The 26,331-nt window shown below is 60.5% G+C and overlaps 1 long non-coding RNA gene across 1 annotated transcript in view; it reads left to right on the forward strand.

Moving 5' to 3' along the window:
- Positions 1 to 26,331, forward strand: part of LOC130543376 (uncharacterized) — a 63,518-nt gene that overhangs the window by 22,627 nt on the left and 14,560 nt on the right. Inside the window, exon 2 of the long non-coding RNA XR_008958695.1 lies at positions 14,005 to 14,144. This is a non-coding gene — a long non-coding RNA (uncharacterized LOC130543376). The remainder of the gene's footprint in view (positions 1 to 14,004; positions 14,145 to 26,331) is intronic.

Consider the following 26,331-nt stretch of genomic DNA (forward strand, 5'->3'; position numbering starts at 1 on the left):
TGTCAGATGGCAGTTAGAGACCCTAGGGCCCAGGGAAGTGGCTTGCCCAAGCTCACAGAGCCCGGTAGGAGCTGATCTGAGGCTTGACACCCCCACTCTGCCCGGGTACACATTCAGGTTTCCTTCCACCAGTGCCCCCCAGAGAGGTGGGGTGGAGACCGGAGGTCAGGTCACCTCACGTGGAAGCTGACCGTGGTCCCGGCAGACAGGTCAGTTCGAGCCCCCCTGGGCCAATCAGTGGATCCAGGAGCAAGGTTCTGGGGTCTGGGGTCTCCATCCACGGCTGCCACTAACTGCTGTGCCCCTCCGGTGAGCTACTCCTGGCAGCAAACATTTATTCAGCACCTGCTGAATGCCTGGCCCTGCGTTAGACCCCGAGGGAACCAGAGTGGGTGAGACACTGTGGTCCCGGACACGAGGGGATCTGTAGTCCCCTGTCCTTGGGTTTCTTACCTGTAAAGGGGGAGGTTTAGGACCCGCACATCTGAAGGTTGCACTGGGCTGGGATTCCCAGCTCCCCAGGCCTCGTCCACCCCAGCTCTGTGTCCACAAGTTGTCTGCTGGGGCAGGTTTTTTGTGGAATTGGGCAGAGAGAGCTGGGGGTGTTCCGGGAATCCACGTGGACAACAGCCTGCCCGTGGCGGTCTTGGCCCCGCACCCAGGCTGCATCCAAAGGCTGGGCCACGGAGCCCGGGAAATGTTTAACTTTGAAAAATGGACCTTCACAGCTCATTAGGCCTCAGCGGCGCGGCCCGGCGCCTCGGGCAGCTGGGGAAGAGGGAGATGCCACGGCATGAAATCACTGAAGTATTTAAAGGCCAATTCTGCATTCCTGACCAGCAGCGTCGGCTTGCCGAGCCCAGCAGCACTGGGCCCCGGGATGGGCTGTGCATGGGTGCCCAGGGCAGCCAGGACGGCCAGGGTGGCTGGCAGGGATGGTGTCGGCATCAGTGACTCCTGTTGTCTCCCCACCGCAGGTCAGACCCTCCTGGTATCTGCCGTTTCCCGGCTCTGTGACCTTGGGTAAGCCATGTCTGACTCCAAGCCTCAGTTTCTCTACCTGCCACCTGCACCGTGACTTGTGTGCCAAGCAGAAGACAGGGTGGAAATGGAAGCTGCCCATGAGGGCCAGGCAAGGGGGCCTGTAGTCTCCTGAGGGTGTAGGAGCCTTTCTCATGAGGCAGAGGGGCTCCGGGCACCCCGTCCCCCATGCTGCAGCCGTATTCCAGTTCTCAGCGCCGGTCACGGGACCCGGATAGCTCCGTCCAGCCTGCGCAGCCAAGACTGGGCGCTCGGAGGCCCCTTGCAGTGCTGTTGGTTTCAGGGACAGGCGAGGCTGCTGTGCTGTCTGGTCCAAGGTCCCTCCCTCTGTCCTTATGTCCACTGGCTGTCCATCCTGGGGCGGTGCTTGTCTGTCCCCAGCTGGGCAGGGGGCCCTGTGGCCCTGAGGCAGGGGAGGGGAGTGGGTTGCGGGGTGTCTGAGTGGAGCTGAGGCAGCCGAGAAACGCTGGAGCTGACCAGCGGCGGCCACGGCCGTGATGGTGCAGAGACGGGAAGTCGCGTTGCACGAGCTCCCCAGTGCGTGTGTCGGATGCAGGGCTGGACGCGGGAAGCGCCCGGGGCCGGTGACCCGCGTGCCGGGCTGCAGCTGGAGCGGCAGGGCTCCCCCGGGCAAGGGAGTTTTCCGGACTCTTGAGGCCCTCTTGCCCCCACCCCCGACCCTCACCAGCGCTGGAACTTTCTGGGGGCTCAGTGACCTTGCACAAGCTAAGTGCTTTCTCTGAGCCTCTGTTTCTTTAACTGGAAACTGGGAGAAGCTTCCTGAATCCCTACCCCGGAGCTGTGGGGTTGAAGGAGAGTAGAAGCAGGCATCCTTCCTCTCCCAGCGCTGGAGGGGACAGTGGTCAAGGCCATGTGCATGTGCCCCGCCAGCGTGCCCCTTGTGGACATCTCGGCTGTGGCCACAGCCCCATATGAACATGGACAGGTGTGCCCACAGGCACCCCGCGACCCGTCACCATGGCAATCCCGGGCGCAGAGCAAGTGTCTGGGAGACCCGAATTGGTGCTGACAGGTGGGGCCCATGTGACAGGCTCCCCAGAGGCGGCCGAGCCCATCAGGGCCCCTGGGCCGGGGCTTCAGGACGATGTGAGGGTGCTTCCCTAGTCCCGGCAAATCCTGCCAACAGACACAGCCAGGAGCCCCGTTTGCGGTCTCATCCTGCCTTGGGGAAAGGGAAACTGAGGCTCGAGCCAGCTTCAACGTGGGGCCTGCCTACATCCATCTGGCAGGGGTGGGACTCCGCCCACACCCACCCCCGCTCCCAGTCTTAGAACTCCCTCGTCTTAAAGCTGAGTGTTGCCAAGTCGGCCAAAGCGGCTTCCCTGCTTCCTTTCCCATTTGGCTAATTGTCCAAGACCTTTGCAGCAAGACCAGGCGGGCCCAGCGCCGCTCCTCCCCTCCTGCCCTGAAGTCATCGGCTCAGCTGGCAGGGTTCCCATGGCAACAGTGGTGCTTCACAAAGGGCCAGGAGGATGGAGGGGGGTGGGCTAGGACGGAGGAGGGGATTCCCGGCTTCTCGGTCACCTGCGGGCATGAGCTATGACCCTGGAAGTGGGTCCCCAGCGTTCTCCCGCTGCCCGGAGTCAGAAAACCACCCCCGCCAGGCGCACCCACCTGCCCAGATGCGAGAGCCTCGCAGGAAGGAGGCCATCACCAGCCCCTGCCGCCCCGCTGTGCTCTGGCGAGCTTAGACCGGCTCTGAGGGCCGCTGGCCGCACACCTGATCCATTGGGGGCCCACGACACCGCCCTGGCGGCTGACCCTGCGGGGCTGGAGGCTTTGGAACCTGCCCTTGGGTTTCTTGGTCTCATTGGAGCTGGCCTAAGATTTATTCCTGGAGAAAAGCAAACGCTTTCTGTCCCACACTTGTCTCCCTGAGCCCGGCTGTCCGCAGGCCAGGGTGTGGCCCACGCGTGACCGCGCAGTGCTAGGGCCTGCCCCGCGTGGGAGAGCAGCGTCCTGGAGAACTGGCGTTGGCTCTGTGCCCCTTCCTTCTCCAACTGCACCGTCAGAGACCACGTGAAGGCTGTCGGGGTCCCGTTCGTGCGTTCCGTATGCGCAGGAAGGCTGGGCACCTGACTTGAGAGCCCACCTCCCAGCCCGGCCAGGCCTGTGACGAGTCTGCTTTTGCCCAGTGGGTCCCCTCAGACTCTCCTGCTGACTCGGGCGCTGGGACCCTTTGCTCCCTCCATGCCTGTGAACCCAGGGAGCTCTGGTCCAGAGGGAGGGGGACCCCACTGGCTCTGTCCTGCCCTCTCCCAGCGCCAGCCCACATCCTCTCCCCTTGGGTTGTACCCTCAAGGGTCATGGGCCCAAGTGCAGGGCAGGGGCTGGCTCGTTGACCGGGGCCTCGCCAGACCCCGCTTGGGGACAGAGGAGTGAATGCAGCTCCTCCCCGACCCCACCCCGTGGCCCCTGCTTTTAAAGCCTGACTGGTGTTGGCTTAACTGATCCCCATTCATTCATCCAAATATTCCCTTAGTAAAGCTTGTTGGGCCTACCCTGTGCCAGGCCCGGGGGGTTGCAAGACAAAGTCTGTGCCCTCGTGAGATGTGCATTTATTGAGCTCCTCCTGTGTGCTCAGCCCCGTGCTAATGTAGACCCCGGGGCACAGCCGTGGAGGAGAGGGATGTGATTCTTGCCCATGTGGAGCTGACAGCCAGTGGGGGTGACATGAGCGGGCAAGGAAGTAAGAAAGATGCTGGAGTGCCCAGGCTCTGCAGAACTGGCTGGGGCGGGTGATCTACTGGCAGCTACTGGGTAGCTCCTCTAGCTGGGGCAACCTGGGAGGGCTTCTTGGAGGAGGTGGCATTGCTCTAACTGGTCCAGGCCGGGCTCTAAGAGCGAGCCCCCTGCCACTCAGTTTGAGACCCTGGAGACGCCACTGCCCTTCGTGACCTGGGCTTGCTGGCAGGGGTGGGGAGAAGGGGACAAGACGGCCCTCCTCCTGGGGGCATAGAGGAGAGACGCCCCCATCATTCTTGGAGGGAGAGATGCTGAGTCAGGCTCGAGAGGGGGTAGGGGCTGGGTCTCAGGCCCGCATTACAAGGCTGCAAACAATCCTAGGGCGGCTGCCCCTCCGGCCCCTCCTCCCCTGCTGGGGGTTATCTGTGCTGTTAGCAGGGCACGCGGGGCAGAGAGACCAACCCTGGGCCTCTCTGAGCTTCCAGTCCCCTTCCACAAGCTGGAACAGAGCTCCAGGTGGGCCCGGGGGTGCGGGGAGTGTCCAGGTCTGGGGTCCGAGGTAGTCAGGGCCCCCTAAGCACACGGTCGTTGCCGCCCTCATCACCATCAGCGCTAGCCTGGAGGTCAGCTCGGAGGCGGTGGGAAGAGAGGTGCCCAGGCTGGACGTGGGCTGGGGTCCTGGCTTCAGCGCCGGCCTGGACGGCCTTTGGGACGGGACAGGAGGGTTGAGGGGACACGGCGGACTCCCAGACCTGCTTCCGAGGGGCGTTTGCCAGGGTGCCGGCTCCGAACCCTTCTGGAGGCTTCTCATCCATCCGCATGCCTGCGATGAAGTATGTCACCAAAGTGTCAGCCAATGAGAATCCGGGGGGGCCTCAGCCTCCTTTCAGCAAACAGGCAAATTCCTGTTTCCTCATTTTCGTGTTTCTAATAAGCCCGTATCAAATTTACGGCTCTCACATACCCCTGGTGAGGCGAACGCCTTCTGGGGGTTCCTGCCTCGGTTTGCCGCGGTTTCTCTTCTCTGCTCGCGCCCCGAGCTCCCTGTGACTTTGCCTGGCAGGTCAGCGCGTCGGTCCTGCCGGGGGGAGGGGGCCGGCGGCCGTCCTGGACCCCAGTGCGCGCATCAGCATAAACACGGGTTATCTGGGCCGGGCATGTAAATATATACAATAGTCTGTTCCTTGTTTTTTGATTTCGGAAGGGCCGTCTGTGTTTCCTCCCCGAAGGAGGTTCGGAGACGGTGCTGCACGGCCGAGACCCAAGCTTTGCTTCTGCCGCCCAGCGCTGAGCACATCAGCGCCTTAGAGAATGTCCTTCTGGTCTTGTTTTCTCTTGAGACGAGCATTTGTGACGGCGTCGGTATCCATCACCCCTTAAAAAAAACAAACAAACTTGTAAGAAATTAAAATGTAGCCCATGTACAGAAAAGTTCCCACAGGACCGCCGAGTGCATTTTTTGCAAGGTCTCGCCAGCACCCCAAGTCCAGAGGCAGCGCGGCCCAGCCCCCCGGGAAGCCTGCTCATGCCTTCCTGGGCCAGCCCCTTCCCAGGGCAGCCGGGGTCCCGGCCTCACCAGCATCGTCCCGTGCGTCTCTGCACGCCCGCGTGCATGGCGTTGGACGCCCTACGCGCTGTGTGTCTGGCTTTGCTGCTGAGACTCACTCAGCCTTGCGGCTGGATGCGCACGTTTTCGTCTTTACCGCTGCGTCATGTTCCCGGGCATGGAGACACCCCCTCTGGGAAGAAGCAGCCCTCCTCCCACGGCTGGACACCGAGGCCGCTGGAGGTCGGGCTGCCCTGCGGAGCGTTGCTAAGCTCTTCCTTGACCGCGTGTGAAGTGGGTGTATGTTTGTATCTCCGTCTGGGGACGGACGTGGTGTGTCCAACAGCTTACGGATCCTGAACAATTTCCGAGCTGCAGACCGTTCGTGCACATTACCGAAATGACCGTGCGGTATTCGGTAAGGCTGTGCGCAGTTGATTTAGTCACGATGGAGCACTTAGGCTGATCTCCCCGTTTTTTCTTCTCTGTATTAAGTGGCCATGGAAATCTTTGGCCATACACCCCCTTTGGGGTTACTTCCTTATGGTAGTTTCTTAGGAGGAAGACTATTGGCTCGAGCGTGTGGGCTTCCCTCCCACACCCCCGTGATTTTTATAGTTGTGAGAGGTAACGCACGTACGTACAGGAGGTTACAGAAAAACCACATAGGAAGAACAGAAGGAGCGATCACTGAGTGGACGTCTGTGTCACCACGGTCGAGGTTAAGACCCGGAGCCCGCCCCCATCTCAGCCCTGTTTGCCTTCCCGAGCAAGGCAGCCCGCATCCCCAGTTCATTCTGGGTCGGCCTGTTGTTGACATTTACATAAATATAACCACCGCAAACACAGTCTTTTCTGACCTCCTTCTTTCGGTCGACATTATTTGGGGAGGATTTATCCGCCATTAGGACGTGGTGCTCATTCATCTTCATTGCCATAGAATGTTCCAGACCTGGGTCAGGGTCGTCGGTCCCGGTGTGGGGCCGTGGTGAACCTCTCCGCGTCTCTTCTGATGCACGTGGGCCAGCGTGGAAGGTTTACCCGGGGAAAGGGGTGGCCGCTGTTGGGGTGCGTGGCTTCACACCACCCTGTTTCCCAGCACGGTGGTGAGACGTCGGGCCCCCGCGCAGGGGACGGGAGTCACAGCTTCCCTAACACACGGTGTCGCCGGGCTGTCGGAGCTTTTCCACCTTCACGGGCCATGAAGGTGAGCATCTTTTATGGTTTGGGTTTTGGGGCTGCTTGGATGTCCTCGTTTGTGAAATGCTGTTTCAAGACCTCTCCCCATTTTGTTATTGGGGTGTCTGTATTTTCTTCAGTAATTTGTAGGCGTTCACAGATTCGGAGTAAGACAGCCTTGTCTCCGAGTAGAAAGAAGACATCCACCTTGTAACATTTGTGGCTTGTGGTTTTATTCCTTTTATACTGCATTTTTAAGAGCAGAAATTCTTCATTTGTGTGTAGTAAAGTTTATCAGTACAGTCTTGTGTGGGCGGGTGGGAAGGAGTCCTTCCCTGCCTCCAGGTCATCAATACATGTTTTGGTCTCTTCTAAAAGATCTGGTGCTTCTTTTCCCACTTGGGTCTGTCATCAACCTGGGATCGATTCTGTGTGTGGTGTGAGGTAGGGGTTCCAGTTCATGTTTCCCCCATACACGATCTAATTTATTGGCATGTCCTCCTTTCCTTGGAGGACTGTGTGCCGCCTCTTTCATATCCAGGGCTAATTCCTAGGTCAGTGTCTGAGTTTTCTGCTTTTTTTTTTTTTTTAAAGATTTTATTTATTTATTCGACAGAGATAGAGACAGCCAGCGAGAGAGGGAACACAAGCAGGGGGAGTGGGAGAGGAAGAAGCAGGCTCATAGTGGAGGAGCTCGATCCCATAACGCCGGGATCACGCCCTGAGCCAAAGGCAGACGCTTAACCGCTGTGCCACCCAGGCGCCCCTGAGTTTTCTGCTTTGACCCCTGGGTTCATTTGTCCAGTCTCATACCAGGGCCACACTCTCTGTCACTACAGCTGCGTAATAAATTGTAATTATCTGATACAGTGACACTCCCACTCAACGTAGTTATTTACGGCTGTAACTCTGAGAATCAGCTTGTCAAGTTCCATGCAAAGAAAAAATCTGCTGGGATTTTGATTGCAATTGCCGTGAATCTACAGATCAATTTGCAGTGTTGACTTTTTAATAAATGTTTATTTTCTCCTTACTGCAGATGTATACCAATCCAGTCCGTGTTTGTGTATGGATTTTAAGTCCAGCGCTCTAAGTAAGCTCTCTTATCCATTGCTGTATTTGTATGTCCTTTGGGATTTTTTTTTTTTATGTACACAATTATAGCACCTGTGAATAGCTACCGTTTTGTTTCTTCCTTTCGAAAGTGTATCGTTTTTATTTCTTTTTCCTGTCTTACTGTAATGGCTGAGACCACTAGCAGAGTGTTGACTAGAAGGGGTTCGGTAGCTGGCATCCTTGTGTTGTTCTTGACTTCGAACGAGAAGCCCTGGTTTACCATTTGGCGAGTTGTCTGCCGTAAGCGGTGCTCATTTTAAAAGCGTTCCGTCTGTATCGCCAAATGACTCCAAAAGTATTGTGCCAGTTTCAACACAACCTTACCAGCACTGGGTATTATCTTTAGAGGTTTTTTTTGGGGGGGGCTTGTTTTTGTTTTGAGATCATTGTTTCTCTGATGAGCCTAAATGGCATCTCACTGTATCTTTTTTAAATTAGCATTTTCCTGATTATGCGAGAGGTGGAACATGTCCCATATATTCATCAACCACCTGTGTTTTGTCCTGTGCGTCTCTTTTTCTCTCCATTTGTTGACACATTGTTGGTGTTTCCTTAACGAATTTGAATGCATTCTTTACATAATGAAGATAGGTGTCATTTCCCTGTCACATTTGCTGCAAATATGTTCCCCTGTATGTTGCGTATCTTTTAATTTTTGTTATTTCTTTTATGTTCCCTTTCCTTATTTTTATATGGTTGAATCTGCCTCTTTTCTTTTACAATTTATTCTATTCCTCCCGAGCTCGGAAAGCTTGTCTCCCTCCTGAGGACTGATAAGTATTGAATTCTGTTTTCATCTAGCTTTTTTTATGGCTTAATATTTCATATTTAACTGTTTACTCCATCTGGAATTTGTGGGGCTGTGGGGTGTGAAGCTAGGAGTTAATTGCTCCTTGCAGTTTACCAGGGGAAGGGGCCTCATTTGCACTTCCAAGTCTCAGGACTCGGCTTCCCCACATCTAGGCTGAGTGGGAAGAGATTAAAGGGAAGAGGGAAGTAGTGCTGTGTGCAGCCAGCACTGGGATCGGGGAGCTGTAATTACCTTCGGGACAGTCCTGTTAGCTGCCTCTGCCTGACTTTAAGTGAGAAGCAGAGAGCTGTTAGCCCAGTTTAGCGATATCCTAGGGCAAGTCTCTTAATTTAATTGGGACTCAGTTTCCTCATCTGCAAAGTGGGGATACTAGTGACACCCGTCAAGCTGGGAGTGTATGTGTCGGGGCGCATCCTGCAGGAGGCAAGAGGTCAGGCAGAGCTGGCCTGCATCCTGGCTCATCTGTGTGACCCTGGGCAAGTGACGTCACTTCTCTCTGAGCCTCAGTTTCTCCATCTGGAAACCAGGAAGGGTAATACTGTAGTTCCTCCCTTGTGGGGCTTTGGGGGCATGTGTGTGGTTCTCAGTCTTCCAGCCGCCGGGCGCTGCGCGGTTATTGTCTTTGCTGTTGCGATCATTATTCAGGAGAAGGTGGGGAGCGTCTCTGTGGGGAGGGGGTTTCCTGTGTGGCCTCTGGGTAGGGCCTGACCCAGCTGTGATGGGGACGATGGGAGAGCCAGGGGAGGAATGGCAGGGCACGTCGGGCCCCCTCCTTCTGCAGCTCCGAGGGGGTGGGGGCATGCCCCCCTTCCCCTCCGCACTCCCCCAGCTGTGGGGCGATGGGCATGCAGAACCCAGTCTCTTGCTTCCCGATCCAGACAGAAGGACTGGCGTTGGCCTGCAGAACGCGGCAGCACGCACACAGCACCCGCCGTTCACACTCAGTCACACGTGCACGGATAGCCACGTGCACGTATCACAGACAGAGACATGCAAGACCGGACACACACACTCAGATACACAAACACATACACAGAAACGCAGGCGCAGCTGGACCCACACCTATCGTCACGCACACGTAGACTCACGGGTCAGAAACACACGTGCTCTAATACAGAGGTGCAGAGTGTGCCCAGCACACACGCACACGTGCACACACACGTGCACACACACACGCACACCAGGCACGCGTCTGACTGGCAGAGCTGCGCTCCGGGTCACAGCTGGTTTTCAGCTCTCCTGCTCCCATCATGCCTCAGCCTCACCCCTGCAGACCAGGGCATCCCGGGGCAGCTCCCACACCTGTCAGCCCTCACCTGCTGCCCTGCACTATTGGCCTCGCTCCTCCTCTCTGGCACATCAGGCTTTGAGGTGAAGCTGATGGCCCTCTCCCCTCACCTCCCCTGCCCCCCTTCCCTCCTCCCTCCTTCCCTCTGGGCATTCACTTTGTTGGAGACCACTGCTGCAGGGGTGGGACCTGGGGCAGGGCCAGGCCACAGAGCTTGTGGGAAGAGCCCCACATACCTTATGCACCCCAGGGGCAGCGAGAGCCCACCTGGCTCCCTCTGTGTGGGTGCAGCTAGGTCACTGGGGGGCAGAAGTGAGCTCAGAGTGTGATGTGGGGTACCCATGTCCCCAGGCTGCCCCGGGGACGGCTCATTCACCGTAGCAGCCCGGGAGGGGTCTGTTTGGGATTCTGAGCAAGACCCGAAAAGACCTGGGGCAGCTTGGCTTACCTGCCCAGACTTCCTCACTTGCTCCACGGTTCCCCTCTAAGTCTGAGGATTCTCCCCCCTGCCCCCCCACCGCATTCCACCTCCAGGGGGTCAGTGAAAGCGCCCAGCACAAAATAGGGGCCTGACCAGCGCTGCTGAATGGTAGGCAGGGGACTTGAGCAGGTGTGTCCTGATGGCTCTGCCTGCCTTCCAAGGCTCGGGGCCCTCTCAGGCCTGCTGGAGTTCTTGGCCCGAGTGAGGGCAGCCCTGCCTGTCCCACAGGGTGCTGGGAAGGTGACGTTGGACTTGGGCCACAAATGATAAGGATCCAGCTGTGGGTAGATCTGGGAGGAAGACTTCCAGGCAAAGGGATACCTGTGCAAAGGTCCTGAGGTGGCCATATGCTGGGGGAGGAGGAGGGATGTGTTGGAGAAAGAGAAAGGCAGGGGAGTGGTCACAGGACAGAGCTTGGAGGAGGGACTGGCATAGCCTGAGGTTGGCAGGCAGGGTGGGGGCCCCAGCAGAGCTCCGGGGCACCCAGCAACACCCTCAGTTCCCAGGTGGGGGCCTGGCGGCTCAGAGGAGAGGCCAGGCCAGGTAGCAGGGAACGCCTGACCTGAGGACAGGCATCTTCTTGCTCCCTGGGGTCCTCCCCTGCCCGGCCTCCGTGGGTGGTGGGTGGGCAGGAGGGAGACTGAGGGGACCCCGCGGGTGGGGCAGACACAGCTGCAGGGAGGCCAAGCTGCTGGCATCAGCATGAGCCCCTCCTTCTTACCTCACTAAACAATCATTGCACAAAATATGCAAATGGTATAATTACTGTTATTTGTTTTGCTGATATAAGTGTTTGAAATGCAAATGTCAAGTTTGGGCGCATTCATTTTCCCCACCCCTCACCCTGACGTTTGCAAGTCTACGTTCAGCCCTGGAAGGAGGAGGAGGATTTGGGGCACCCCTCCCATCTCCTCCTCCTCCAGAGGCCATTGCTCCCCACAGCTGTTGTCTCCGTAGCCTGAGGGGCACCCGGGATGGCGGGGGGGCGCCGGGCCCCCTCCCCAGCCGTGCACGGGGATGCCTTGGAAGGGAGACCTCACAACCCCCTTCCTTCCTTGCAGTGTGATCTGGGGCCAGTTTTACTTGGTCTCGGGGAACCTCGGTTTACCTGTCTGTGTAATGGGCTCCACCAGTCTCAGGCTGTGGTGTGTCCGGTCCCAGTGCTCTCTGGCCCGGAGGCAGTTCTATCAATGGGTTTGGGCCTCAGTTTCCCATCTGTAAAATCCTGCAGGCGTGTGTTCCCAACTATCACATGGGGACTTAGGGCTCCTGGATGGCTTTTTGGGGTCCTAGTGCACCCCCAGATTTCATACACAAGATGTATGTGTGCATTTCCAGGGTGGGTCCTCACCTTTGACCCTCCGGCCCAGGTGGTCTCTGAGGTTTCAGGTCTCCCAGGCCTGTGGGTGCAGACAAGCCTGGGCTGTGACCCCCTGGGCGGTGCCCACCATAATCCCCCGTTCGACAGAGGGGAAACTGAGGCATGGCCTGCTGGGGCTTGTCGCGGTCTCACCCGTGAGTGTGTTGCTCGGATGCCGGCTCCGTCTGGTGCCTGGTTCCTTTCTGGCGGCTCCCTGCACCACGAGGCCCGAGCAGGCCAGCTCTCCCCCTTTCTGGTCTTCTGCAAGCTGCTGCACCGGGACACCCCCCCCCCCCCAGTCTGTCTGCACCTCACAGCCCCCAGGGCCAGGGAGGCCTGGTGTGTCAGATCACCAGTTTCACCTGAACCCCACCTGCCGCAGATCCCCTGTTATCGACGACGTGCTGGGACCCCTGCATTTCCAACAGCATTGCAGGCGTTGTCTCAAAGCTCTCTGACCAGCTCGGTTCCAGGAAGAGCTCAGCCCCAGAGAGGAGAGAGGCTTCCTGCCAGGCCCTGCACGTCGACGGGAGCTCGGGGCTTATGCCAGGGACAGCACCGGGAGATGCCCCGGGTTGGCCAATGAGGGCCAGGAGAGGTGTGACCGGGGGGGGGGGGGGGGGGCAGGTGGGTTGGAGGGGCCTGGGGCTCAGCCCCTCTGGCCCCGGTGCCGGGCTAACACCAGGTCCAGCCAGAGCCGACTTGTGGGATGCCTGTGAGGAGAGTGAGGGTGTGCGTGTGTGCACGTGTGTGAGCAAGCACGTGTGATCCGTGGGTCTGCAGGAGGTGCTCGTGGACAGTGAAAGCGCCCGGTTTCTGCTCACACGCATGGTGCCCTGGGCTCGCGTTCCACCGTTGCACAGCTTTGCCGTGAAGTCTACCCGTGGCCGGGAACCCGTGTCCCAGCCCTGCTGGTGGCCTGCGGAGATGGCAGCCACGCCCTGTGTTCCCAAGCAGTTTCCCTCGTGGTAACTTGGGATTCTCTGCGGAGCGGGGCTGGGCATACAGTCGGCGCTCAGGAAACTCGCGTTCCTGGCTCACTCCGTGAGGCGTGGGTCCCTGCAGCAGCTGGGCCGGCCGTCCGCAGGCTCCCAGGACCCCGGAGAGGAGAGCAGGCCCTGGCCGGGTGGGCAGCGGGGCGAGGGCATTCCAGGGGGGCGACCCGTGTGGGCAGAGGCCGGAGGGCAGGAAGGAAGAGGCATCCGGAAGCCTCCCCCCCCCCCCCCCCCCCCCCCCCCCCCCCCCGGTCCGCAGGCACAGAGCCTCAGCTCTTTCTATCCCAATTACCTTTTCCCAGACAGGTTTGGCCTTATTAGCATATTCAAATGCAGCCCATTATTATTTCAATTAGCTGTTAGGTAATTAGCTCTAATTGAGGAGCATTCCCCCCACCTCCCCACGTATTTTTTGGTTATTTACATCTGCTTCTAAGCCACAATTTCAGGTAATTACGTGCCACTCACTCAGCCGTTTGCACGCACGCGCCGCACGCGGGCGCACACACACACACACACACACACACACACACGCACTTCTCACACCGCGGGTTCCTTCGTGCCTTTCAATTCCTGCTCCCGGCCCAGGGGCCTGGGGGATTCTGGGAGGGGTTTGCACAGCTGGGGCAAGGGGGCCCCTCTGGCTCCTGCCCAGGCCCTCCTGAGGGTCACCGCACGGCCTGCAGGGCCTTGAGGTGCATGGCCTTGCTCCCAGAGTCCCCTTGTCCCAAAGGTGCCGCCGCCTCTGGCCCCTCCTCCCCCCTCCCAGTGGAGCTGTCCCTGAGCTGGTGGCCTCGTGGCAGCAGGCTTTGTCCTAACGCGTCTTTGCTGCGTGGCCGGGGAGCGGACACCGTTCTCAGCCTCCGCTTCCCTGTCTATGAAATGGGGACCCCGTGCGTGCGTGGGACAGAGGGTGAGCGAGGTCGTGCATCCAGGTCCTTGGGGAGCAGTCCTTGCGTGGGAGGGAAGGGAGCGGTGAGTGGTCCAGCCTCGAGGGCAGGTGGGGGAACCAGTCGTGGGATGACTTGCCAGCCCGGTGAGGCTTTGGCTTCCTAGTTGGTGCCCTCCCGCGTCGGTGGCCTGATCCTCGCCCTCTGTTCCCCAGCAAGGACACTCTTGAGGTGGAGGGGGGCCTGCAGGGAGAGGCCTTGCCCAGGGTTTTTGCTTAGCCCACCTCCATTGGGGTGGGGGTCAGGGAATCAGAGACAGTCCCCCCCCAACACTTGGGCTGCAGCAGTGCTGGGGGCAAGCTGGAAACGGCAGCTGTGACCCGCCCCCCCAGCCCATCTCTGGGCGGGTCCTCTCCCTGCGGTTTGCCCTCTGCCCTCACCGGCACGTGCCTTGTCGTGCATCGTGGAAGTTGACTCGTGCACGGAGCACACGGGATGGATGTCGTTGTGGCTCCGGCCGACGGGATCTTCTGCGAGCTACGATGGCTCCCTGCTCCCTTCTCACCAGTGTCCTGTTCTGTCTCCATGCAGGGGCAGCTGCCTGGGCGACCGTGTGTCCGCTTGGCCTGCACCCCTGCCGTTCCTCTGGGTCCTGGAACGAGGCGAAGACGTGTATTGAGCCCTGCACGGAAGCGTCCGCCAGCCCGTACTGCTCTGGCCCTGGCCCGAAGGTAAGGGGCGCTCTGGCCCATTGGATGCGCTCAGCACGGGGTGGGGGGGGCGGTCCTGACCGCCTGTGTGCTGGGGTCACCGCGCAGGCCTGGAGGCAGGCGGGGTCAGGTTCGGCGGGCGGAGGAGCGGGCCGCCCTGGCGTGTGACCAGGGCGTCGGGGGCTCCGGCGTCCTGCCCGGGTGAGTCGGGGTGCCGTGTGGTTTCGTCTTCGCCGCTGCTCGGATCGGGGCGCGGTGCCGAGTGCTAACGCTCGTGGTGTAGCCGTATGTACGACGCACCGTGTGTTAACACGGACTCACACTTTGTATTTGAAAACCAGGGCGTTAAATGGAAAAAGAGACCCAGTGTGCTGAGTCGGGCGCCTCGGTGAGGAAGGGGTGTCGAGGCACTGTGGCTGTCCTCGCGCTCGGCGGTCTGTGCCCGCTGGGGGTCACTTCCCTCAGCGCTGTCCCGAGTCGCAGAGGCCCCTCCTGCCGTCCGTGGGTCCTTCACGCAGCTCTGGGACAGACGGACTGTTTGCAAACCCGGCTGGAGCGCAGGTGCTCTTCCCCGGGGTGGCCCGTGGGATGGAGCCGGCCTGTCCCATCTCGCGTGACACGGTGACTGGACGTGCGGGTTTTAGGGCTTGAATGCTTGCAGTACGTTGCTTGCCTGCCACACGCGGCCATCGTGCTGGGGATACTTACTGTCTTCCGGCTCGGACAGAGCACGAGAGCGAGCATTTGGGAACACGGGGCGCTCTCCCTCGTTACGGGGAGGAGCGTAGTCTCCTTCCAGAGCTTTCAAAGGCATGCCTTCTTCTGGTGGGGGTCAGACGGCTCCCAGCCGCCTCCGGGGCTTTCGCGTGAGGCTTCCAGGAGCTTCCGTGGAGGAGAGTCCCGAGGATGGGGGAGAGCCCACCGTGAGAAGGGCAGGCATTCTGCGCAGAGAGACCTGTGTGGGGAGGAGAGCCGCGGTGGGACGAGCTCACTGAGTGTGAGGTTCAGAGCGAGCACGGGGTGGCTGGAACCAGTGGGTGCGGGGACCGTGGGGTTGGAGGGCGGAGCGGGGCCAGGTCACTGTTCCTTCAGATGCGCACTTGCCAGATCCTGGACACCGTGGTGCCGGAGACTACGTCCCTCTAGGAGCGCCAAGTCTAGGAGGAGGGAGGGGTGTGAGGATGCGGGGCTCATTCCATGTGACGCCTCCGTCCCTTCGGCGGACATCAAGAAAGTCTGGGGTGAGGGGCTGGGGTCTGACCCCGTCCCTACCACTCATTTCACGGGGCAGTGAACAGCACCTGCCCCTCCATAGGCCTCAGTTTCTCCGTCTGGAACATGAGGGTGTCCCCAAGGACCGTCCTGAAGGATGTCCCCTGAGGTTGAGAGTTGCTGAGAGGGCAGGGTTGGGTGGCCTGGGGTCGGGGTCAGCTCTGACCATGCCGGTACACAGAGACCCGCACAGCACTGGCAGGGGGCCCACTGCGGGCCGACAGCACCCCTCAGAGATGCAGGGCTGCAGTGGAGTGCGGGCATTCGGGGCCGGGCTGGGTGGACTTGGTGGGGCTGACCCCAGGCCATGGGCCAGCAGAGCAGGACTTTGGCCGAGACTCCTGGCGACAGCCCTGTGCCTTCCCAGCTCTGTGCATTTGCCTAGAGCCCTCTCTCCCCCCAGTCTGCCTGCCCTCGGGGCGACGCTGGTAACCCACAGACCCCATTCAGATGTTTGGATGTCACCTACCACCTCTGACCTCCTGCTTCTTATCTGTAAAGTGGAGTAGTCTCTCCCAGAAGGCAAGCATTCAGTGGGACGTGCAAGTTGCTTGGCATACAGTAGGCACTCAAGAAACACTGTTGCCTCCCTTTCTGAACACGAGACGGCAGAGTGTCTGGGACGTGACCTCAGAGCAATGTTCGTCCTTTCCCTCCTTCGTGGCCTGCACTCGGGCTTCCCTGAACCCGTCGCGGGTCCCTGCAGCCCAGTGGGGACCCCCGCGGGCCTCAGCGCCCCCGCCGTCCCCAGACCCGTACGTCTGCGTCCTGTCCCTCTCTCCCTCCAGGCTGCGTGTACCGCCCTGTCAGAGCCTGGCAGGTGGCAGACGCTGAGTGAATGGAGGGATGTTCCCCGGCCTGGCCCACCTAGGAGGCAGGTGGCCGACCAGATGCCCAGAGGCTCCTGCAGGGTCTGGCAGAGGAGCGCGGACACCACACGGTGGTTCGGGGACGTGGGTGCTGGGCGCATTGTTCCCGCGATCCCTCACAGACAGAACGTTTCGTCATGCAGGGAGCTGAACTTTCTCCGTTCTATTCCTGCCTCCCTCCTCCTCCGTTTCCTGGTCCTGAGGCCTCGTCCCTGGAAGTTGATCTTACTGAAGCAGTGACTAAGAGGCTCGGAGGAAGCTTCTGTGTGTTCTGATGATCCCGGGTGACCTGCTGGCCCCGGCCCAGCCCTTGGCCCGCCCTGCGTGCAGCACCAGGGACAGAGCCACAGCCAGCCGTGCCCTGGGCCTATGGGCGCCATGGCCGGCATGCTGGGGCGATGGGGGTCTGGGGGTTGGGGGAGCTAGAGCCCAGCCTCCTCTGTGAGACCCCTGCCCCCAGGCCTCGGTCTTCGTCTCGGGGGAAGCGGGGGTGATGCTTTCCCCAGCAGGGGCTGGCGTGACCTGCGGTGACTTGCCCAAGGCCACCCACCTTCCCTCCCGCACGCCCACGCCTCCCCCAGCCTTCCAGCCGCCCTGCCCCTCCCCCAGCTCTCCAAGAGCAGAGTTATTTATCTGCCCGACGGTGACAGGCGGCAGTGGCTGGAGTTAGAGCTGCTGTCCGGAGTTCAGCTGGCGGCTGCACAGCAAACAGCCCGAGCTAATTAGCAAAAGGTCACTCCAGCTGCTGGAGCCCCCTGCTTTTGAAGTCAGGCCTCACAAGCCGGGCTGGAAGGAACCCGCGACTTTGGGTTAGTGGCTGGTTACCAGGACAGCTTCAAACCCCTGCCCACGGCTCATCGCCTGATTGTCCAGCCCCTGACTCCGAGCCTTCGCCTAGAGACTCCCGGCGCCAGGGGTCCATCCGTCCACCCCCTGCCCCAGGCTGGACGGTCCACAGGGACTCAGCCCCCAGCCGGCATCGGAGGGCGGGCCTCCCCCGCAGGGCCCAGGGGCAGACTGTCCCCAGCGGTGCAAGTGTGGGGCTGGGCAGGAGCCACCCACGTGCCCCCATGTTCCCTCTGTGTTCTTACCGTTTTTCTTTAAGTAAATTCACTTTTAAAAAACTTAAATACATTTATTTAAAAGGGAAGTTTTATGGCACTACTACAAATGGAAAACAAGCCTCCTTTGCCATAAATAGAATTCATAATCATAAAAATAAATTCAGTGGAAACAAAACAACGTTATTGAATTCTAGTTGGATGCCGTAGCCCAGGGGAGGCTCGGAGCCCAAGGCCTGCTGTTGCTTTATTAAAAAGGGAGAACAGCAAGTGTGCAGAGGTGTTCAGACTTACCAGCCCCAATCTGAGACTTTCTTTTTGATGTAATCGGAAGCACTGAAAAGAATTAAATTGAAGCTAACTTTCTAATAAAAGTATCAGCATTATTTTCTGCTGCATCAGCTAGGGATTCAATTTGGCTGCAGGAGACGGAGACCCTGTCTTGTGATTGAGCCCCACCTGGGGGTTCATTTTTCTCATGGAAATAGGGTGGCCGTGGGGGAGGTGCACAGCCCTAGGAAGTTCTCTGTCATCTGGACTCCACATAGGCTTCCTCTCTGACGGTCTTAGCATTTGTCCTCATGGCCTCGAGATGGCGGCAGCACCTCCAGCCATTGTATCTGCATCCCAGGCAGGAAGAGTGGTGGTGAAGAGAAAGAACTATGGGGCTAAGTCGGTTCCTTGGTATCAGGAGGATCACAGCGGTCACTGGAGCCTGTGCTCTCACCCACTACCGTCCACTGCTGCCTCACGAATGGTTCTTGCTGAGTAGTTCACCTGTTTGCTGTGTATTTACGTGGTGCCTGCTGTTTTCCAGGCAGTAGACCCCAGCCATGAAGTCACATGCTGGCATCTGTGGGAGGAGTCACGACCATCCCAGGACACCTTCCTGGGGCCTCCCCTTCCCCCACACCTGGCTCCTGCGACCCACAGTGGGCCCAGCTCAAGGTGGACCCTGACTTGGCCCCACTTGCCCTCCCCGAAGACCCAGGCCGCCCTCATCACCTGTGGTGCGGGGGGGGGTTTGTAGGAGGGGGTCCAGGTTCAAGCTGCCGCCTCTGAGTCACCCCCTTTCCTCCCCCACAGCTCTCTTGGGGCCCTGGGGCCCCTGTCCAGCATCCCTGAAGCCCCTCCTTGGTGGTTTTGTCTCTCCAGCTGGCAGGCGGGCCGGCTGCAGGGCTGCGTTTCTGCTGCTATAGGTCTTAATTTGTCTTCTTGTTTCCCTGTGGAATGTGTATCCTGCGGTTCCTGGCCCTAATTAGCAGGAGGAGGGCGCGGGGTGCCTCCTGCCTCTGGCTTGCAGGCCCTGGGGACCCCTTCTCTGTCGGTGCAGGGCTCCTGGCTCATGCCTCCGGCCCCACTCGGCCCCTCCTTGCCACAGGCTTTGCCTTTCAGCCTGAGCTGCTTCTCGCCTCCTCCTGTCCTCCCCTTGCCCTGCCTCTGGCCTCTCACCCCTCTTTTTGCCATAGTGCAGGGGACCCACTAGAGACCCCAGGTTTAAATCTGGGTTCCATTGCTAACCAGCTGTGCAATCAGGGGCAAGTCACTTAACCTGTGTTCTTTGTGTGATGGGGACAACAGCAGCTGCTCGTGGGCTCTCTGGTCAAGTGAATGAGAGGCACCCCACCTGTGCCTCTCCCGCCCTCCCCTCTCCCACCTCCGGCTTCAGGGATGCCCATATTCTGCACATGCGTGTGTAAGCATCTCTGCACATATCTCCCCATGATCTGGGGGGCCACCGTGCGTGGTGTTGTCCTGCCCTGCCCACCCCTCCCCTCCGCACACTCAAGTCCAGTGACAGCTGCCTGGCTCCCCAGCGCCACCCTGTGAACCCTGAATCCAGCAGCAGAAGTGGGTCAGGGGGTGTGCAGAGACGGGGAGGGCCGGTGGGGAGGCCAGGTGATGGGGGAAGAGGGGAGCAGGGCGAGGGGAGCAGCTTAGAGCAGGTCGGTGATGGGAGGGGAGGGGAGCTGGGGCGGGGGGAGAGCAGCTTGGAGCAGGCCGGTGAGGGGAGGGGAGCTGGGGGGGGGAGAGCAGTTTGGAGCCCGCGGGCAGGAAAGGAGCACACAGGGCTGTTTTTCGCAGTAATGATTTGATACGGAGGAACATGGCCCAGAGCTCGGGAGAGGCTTCTCTGCCAGGATGGCGGGAGGATGCAGGGGGGTGGGGGGAGGACTCCCTTGCTGAGCTCCTACTCTGCGAGGGCCTCCGTCCTGGTCCGCAAGAGCCCGCAGAACCTCCCTTACTGGGCCTTCTGGTCCAAGACCTGGAGTGACCGCCTCCGGGTCTGCAGGTGGAGAGAGGTCGCAAGTCTTGTCCATGGTGTGTGCCCGGGGGTCCGACTGACCCGCGCCCATCTTGCGGCAGTGTCCCCGCTCTCTGACGGAGGGGAGGGTACGTGGAGCCGCCCGCAGGGACTCGGCCTCACTCAGCCCAAGCTGCTCCGGGTTGGCCCTCACCCCGGACACACGGACGTCCCCAGCCTGGCCGCTTGGCGCTGGGCCCTGAAATGCGGTGTGCACATCGGCCGGCGGCTCTTCCACACCTGCCAGCAGATGCTCTGAGACTCCTGGGCAGGGCAGGTGGAGGCGGAGCGTGTGCTGAACTCCTACTGTGTGTTCCCTGCAGAGGGGGGATGCAGGGGAGTGGGGGCGCCCCCACAAGCCAGTGCTGGCTGGGGCTGTGGCTCACATGGGCGCTGACCCTCCCAGATGGGACTGTGAATGCACGCAGGGCTCGGAGCAGGGGGGCTTCCCGCGGGGGCGAAGAGGAGCAGACCCCCTTCCCCATCTTGTCTGTTTCTGGGTGAGGACGCCGACGGCCCAGGACACAGCCCCCACCCCCTTGATGGCAGGGCCTTGGCTGTGTTCTCATTTCTCCTCCCAAGCATCTCAGCCTTTCCGAGCCTGGGTTTGAGCGTTTCTGCCCTTCCCCACATTTTTGCCTCCAAGAGCTTCTAGGGCTGGCCCAGAGCCATCCAGGGTCCTGACCACCTGCGGAATGCTGCCCGTCCCTCCTCTCCACACCCGGGGGCTGTGTTCCCCGCCAGCACCGCCGGCTCTAGGTCAGACAGCCCTGACCCCCTCCTGCATCCAGGGTCCAGTTTGGACACACACATCCGGGAAGATGCCCACCGCTCCGAGACGGCTGCCTTCCCCGAGCCCCGCCAGCCCTGGTTCTGTCTGCTCTCCTCCCTCCGTGTGTGGCCTAGGGCAGGTCCCCCTGCACCCATCCCGCGTGAGTGCTTTCGGAGCCCTTCGCAGCCGGGCTGTGTGTGTCGTGGCTGGTGTCAGCACAGTGGACACCTACCTGCTACCCACGAGAACGCGTCGTGATCCCAGCCCACGTGCGTGATGGGCCACAAGCATGACAGCTCCCATTATTCTGGAGGGTCCCCGTGGACACACGGTTCGGGGTCACAGACCACACCATCTATCTTGAAACAGCCCCTTCTCTGTGCTCCTCCTACCTCCAGACACACTTCCTCTTGCGTGCCCCCTTAAAAGCTGATGCCCCTACAATTCCTGCCCCTTCTCACGCTGCATCCCTTGTTCTGCCCTGGGGTAAGCCACGTCCCCACACAGGCAGTGCCCGGGGCCTCTGCCCAGCGTCCTTGGGGATACAGGCACCCCAGATGTGGCATGGCTCTGACCACGCCGACCCATCAGTGCCCCCACCCTTGCTTTTGCCACACTGCCTCTCTGCTGCTCCCAACCCCCACGGAGGGCAGAGCCAGCCCACCCGCTGCCCCACTGACGTCCGCGGCCTTCCCGTCACCACCGTCCATGTCCTCCCGCGTGCGTCCTCTCCCCCTCTGACTCTTGTTGGAGAAGGACGCAGTGGAAGAGCGCACACAGCAGGAGCTCAGTCAAGTTCTTACGACCTGGACACACCCATGTCCCCAGCTCCTGACCCACCGGCGGGGTGTCTGCGGCTCCCCAGAGGCCCCCTCGAGGCCCTTTCCCTGTCGTTCCCCCCAGGGGCGACCATCAGCCTCCCACCCATATCGTGTTGCCCGTTTTGGAACATGGCGAGAACGGTCTGCGCAGCACCCTTGGTGGCCTCCGTCCGCGTTCCTGCGTCAGGACGGTGTGTGCGTCTGTCGCTGCCGAGACGGTCTGCCGTCATGGCTGCACCGCTGGTGCTACCTGTCCACTCGTGGACGGGCGTCTGGGTAATGTCTGGTTCGGGGCCGTCCCAAGGGGAGCTGCAGTGACCACTCCAGACTTTCTGGGCATGCTCCCATGCGCTTTCTCGGGTGTATCTGTTTCTCGCCTCCACCCACGTTCCTCCCTTGCCCCTGTCTGGTCTCCTGCCACCTCTCCCCGGACTATGGGAGCTTCTGCTCGATTCCCTGCACACCCACTGTTGTCCTGCAACAGTCCCTTCTCCATCAACAGCCAGAGTCGTCATACCGCCTCTGTACCAACCTTCAGTGGCTCCCTGTCGCCCTCGAGATAACGTCCTGTCTCTGGTAGGGACTTGGGGGAGATCAAGGCTCCCAGCAGCCCTGCGGGTCTTTTCACCGCCACCCTCCAGGTTCCAGCTCTCCTGGCCTCCTTGGCCCCTCCCATGTCCTCTCTCCCCCTCTGCCCACCAGGTGCCTTTGTAGGGTTGGTCTCTCTCTGTTCAAGTCTCTGCAGAAATGTCACCTCTCTGGGGGGGTCCTCCTGGACCCACTAGACCAGGCTGAGTCCCGGCTCACCCACAGTCACACCACACTCGTACTGGTTGAAGTTCGGGCTTCCCCTCCACGGTGCGTTAGCCCTGCATCTGGCCCGTGGCAGGGACCCGCGTGCAGGGTGTGGGTTTCGTGGGTAGGGCAGAGCTGCAGTCCCCACAGTGTAGCTGTGTGATCGGGAGCCACCAAGCGGCGTGCTCAGGGTCACCCAGCGGGTCAGCAGAATGAGGGGTTGCTGACACGGGGCCTGTGAGGACGCGGTCTTCCCAGAGCAGTTGGCACGTCCGCGGAGTCGGCTTGGGAACCAAGGATACGGCAGGCCCCAGAGGACTCGCCTCAGACAGTGGAGGGATGGGCACTGTGGTCGGGCAAGGAGCAGATCCCTGGGGAGGCCTGTGGCTCCTGCCACCTGGCCCCGTGGGGCCCTGGGCACCCCTGCCCCTCCCTGCGAGCCCTGGGCTCCTCTTTCCCAGCCGAGCGAGAGCATCCCAGCACGCTCTCCCTTGTGAGCCTGTCCCCTTTTCAACCCCACACCGCACCTGCTCTCCTCACCAGGAGGAAGCCCGCATCTGCGAACCCTGGCCCGGCCTGGCCAGAGCTCTGCCCATCACCTCTGTTGGGAAGAAGAAGGCGGGACCAAGCAGAGGGCCAAGCTCTGCAGCTTGGTCTGTGGGCTTCCTCCTCCTGCGTTTCATTTCCCCAGAGGCCTTTCGGATTATGTCAAGCCCCTTGTCCATGCTGGGGTGGGGGAGGCCTGTCCAGCCTCCAGAGGGGGCAGCGGGCCCGGTCCCCAGCCTGCTTCGGCCCCCTGCAGGCGCAGCTGAGAGCTCCCTGGGGGGCTGAGCCTGCAGGTTAGTGGCGTGAAGGAGCGGGAAGCCGGTTCCAGCAACCTGGCCCTACCCGGGTGGGGGCAGGTGGTAGACCTGACGGCCCTTTGTCCCAGCCACGTGTGGTGGGACTGTGGCAGCGTGGGGCTCTGGCCCCAAGGCGCTCAAGGCCCCTTCCTGCTCCAGGGCCTCATGGGCCCTTCAGACCACCTCTTCCTTCCCGGGGCCAGATCCTCTCCTCCCGAGCCTCCCTCCCCCGTCTCTGTACTTGGGTGTCTCTTCCACGGAATCGGCTGGTATGGTCTTTTTGATTTTATAATGTGAACGTTGTTTCGTTGTTACGGGAATTAGCCACGGCTAACTACTGAGTTCGCTCAGCCGCACCTCCTCACGTGGCCCTGGGGCCACCCCCATCTGCTCTCCCAGGCCCGGGTCTCAGCCTGGCCACTGACCTGCGCCTGTTTTCTCGTCGACAGGGTGAGGACCAGCGTAGGAGTCTCTGCCCCTTCGCAATGCTGCGTGTGTGAGAGCATTTATATAAAAGCGTCGGCACCTGTAAGGTCAGACCTTCGATGGCAGGTAGCTGGTGTTATCGTAACTGACTCCAGGCCTGCGGGGCCGCTGCTGGCCTCCCACCGGGAAGCGGAGACACGGACTTAGCGACCTGCCCAAAGTCGTCACCGGCCAGGTGTCTGTCTGCAAGCCCAAGGTCTCAACCCCTCTGCTCCAGCGCCCCGGAGGGTAATGGAGGGACAGGCAGAAGGGAAGGAAGCAGCCTCAGGGGCGGCCACCCAGCCTCCTCCTGCCCCGCACCCCGGGCTTCAGCACAGCCCCGGGGTCCTTGGGCTGGGGCACGGGGAGCCCTCTGGAGAGGGGTCAGGAGAACAAGGCCCTTGTCCTGGTTGTGCCGCCGTCTTGCTGTGTGACCCGGGGAAAATGCCTTTCCTTCTCTGGGCCTGAGTGCGAGGTCTCATAAGGCAGAGGCCAAGGGTGGGAAGTTCTCTTGATGTGGTTCCTCGGGCGCTTGGCGGTGTAGCCAGCCCCGTCTGCCCCTGCCTGGTGCCGGGCACCCAGGTGCTTTCAACGCTGTCCACCAGATGACGAGAGGCTAGGGTGTCAGGGCCGTCAATCAGCTTGCCCGTTTGCTGGGCGCCGAGTTACACACCTGCCACGTTCCGTCCGTCAAACTGTTCCTCAGTGCGTGGTCAGAGCCAGGTGGGGCTCGGGGTCGAGGCGGGCACTGTGAGGGAGGGATTGCCCCCAGACAGGTCAGCGTTAGTGCTCTGATGACCAGGACAGGGGAAGCCCGTGACCCGGGGAAGCCCTGGAATAGAAATGAGAAGGTCTGTCTCCCCTTCGTCTAGACTCCCCTGTGACCCTCAGGCCATTCCTTCCCCTCTGGTCCTCAGTGCTCCCATCTGTGCGAAGGGGGCCATGCACAATTCGCCAAAGGCCCTGGGCCCACAGCTCCAAGGACTGGCACCCCCACCCCCTACCCTGTGCTCAGCCTGGTCGGGGGCTGAGCTGGTCGGGGCCTGGGGAGCCTGGGCCCGGTCCTCAGGGCCAGAGAGAACAAAGCATGAGCCAGAACCCATGTCCCAGCCAGGGCAGAGGGCACGGGCCACAAACGTAGACACCTGGGCTGCACCCTAAACCTCTCGAATCAGGAGTAGAAGCAGGTCCTGGAAGTCTCTGGAAGGCTCACAAGTGATGCTGAGAGTTCTCCTGGTTTTAGGAGCCCCCTACTGGGTGCAGTGCCCTCTCTGACATCCGGCTTCTCCTTGCACACCTCTGGTGACAGGGAGCTCAGTCACACACAGCAGCCCGTTCCTTACCAAAACATTTAAAAATGTATTATAAAATATTTAAGATGACTCAAATATTTAAGAAATTTCTAATAAATTTTCACTAATTATGAAATATATAATAGAGCTAAAGGTATGAAGAATAATACTGTGAATACCTGAATGCTGTTCTCTCCAGCTTAATATTAATCCCCATACACTACCCGTGACCTAGGGAAGCCCCAAAAGGGGGCGAGAGGGCTTGTGTTCAAGTACTCCCCACCCAGAGCCTCCCGCGTGCCCCTCTCAGACCGTCCTGCCCCGCCACCTTTCTAAAGTTTTCATTGTGGTAAAACAGGAGTTTGGCTCGTGGGCTCCGTGAGTCTCACCTTTGCACAATGCCACCCAGGTGTCCCAGCAAGGCCGCGTGTTTTGTACCTTCACGAGCAGGCTCGGAGAACTCTCTGGGAGGGTGGAAGTATCCACCTGCCGGGCCTGGGGGAGCCTGCTCTGCAGGGGTGCGTGCACCGAGGCCCCACACCTCAGCCAGACACCCCACTCCCTCCGTCTTTCCTTGGACCATGCCAGCTCACTCACTCACCTTCAGACGCGCCCGCCGGGACCCGGGCTGCAGGGCCGAGCTGCCTGGGTTTGCGTCCTGCCCCACGACTAAGCCGCTGTGGAAACTCAGCCAAGTTCATTAACAACTCCATGCCTCTTCTGTAAATGGGTAATAAGAGTACCTGTGTCACGGGACCAGTCCAGGTACTAAATAGGTTGACAGGAGAGAGCCTGGCTCCTAGGAGGTGCTGTGGGAGTGTGGGCTCTGGTTACCTTCCTTCAAGTCTGGGGCCAGACCCTCTGAACACAGGCCGAGCCTTGCTGTGTAGAGCTGGATTATCACCTCCTCAATTCTCCCTACTATATCTCTGTTAAGTCAGCCAGTTACCTTCTCCGGTGGCCACATTTACTGGTCCAACCGGCTCTCGCCTCTTTCTTTTCCCTGTGGGTGATATGGAGCCAGGCTTCTCTGCTGACGCCTTCCCGGCATGCTTTCTGCCCTGTGTTGTTTGTGGTGGTGGCTGTGACCCATTATTCCAGCTGGAGGGAGTGCTTGGCTCCGGGTCCTGGTCGCCTTCCTGCAGGCTCTCAGAGTTCATCCGGGCTGCTGCTCACACCAGGGAGGACAGAGCCCGGAGAGCACCCCAGACAGTCCTGTGGGTGCGTTCTGCACCCTCGTCCGTGCCCATGGTCCCTCTGCCACCGAGGCACTGCTCTGCCTTGTGTGTGCCTGATAACCAGCTGTAGCCCCTGCAGGAGGCCCGGCCCCCACAAATGTCAGACTGTCCTCCAGGAGCCTTCGGGGATGAGGGAGTCGGGGCAGGTGCCTCTGGCCTCCCAGCACCCGCCGGGCAGCCCCGGGAACGGGGTGGTGACCCCTGGGGTCGCGACACTGTGTCCCAGAGGGAGGCTGCCTTCCCTGAAGTCCCAATGTCCCTCCCCCCCCCCCCCGGGGCACTGGGCAACACGGCGGAGATGTGCAGCCGGGAGGGAAGCAGCTCCCTCTACGCACAGTGGCGAGGCCGGTGGCCGGTGCCGTCTCAGGCGACAGACGGACAGACGGACGGCCGACAGACGGAGGCCCAGAGCGAGGCGGGCGGGCAGGCAGTGAGGGGGAGGCGGTGTGAACCGCAGCGGTAATGTGCTCGCGATG

Source organism: Ursus arctos, unplaced genomic scaffold, assembly GCF_023065955.2.
Source record: "Ursus arctos isolate Adak ecotype North America unplaced genomic scaffold, UrsArc2.0 scaffold_111, whole genome shotgun sequence".
Taxonomy (NCBI): Eukaryota; Metazoa; Chordata; class Mammalia; order Carnivora; family Ursidae; genus Ursus; species Ursus arctos.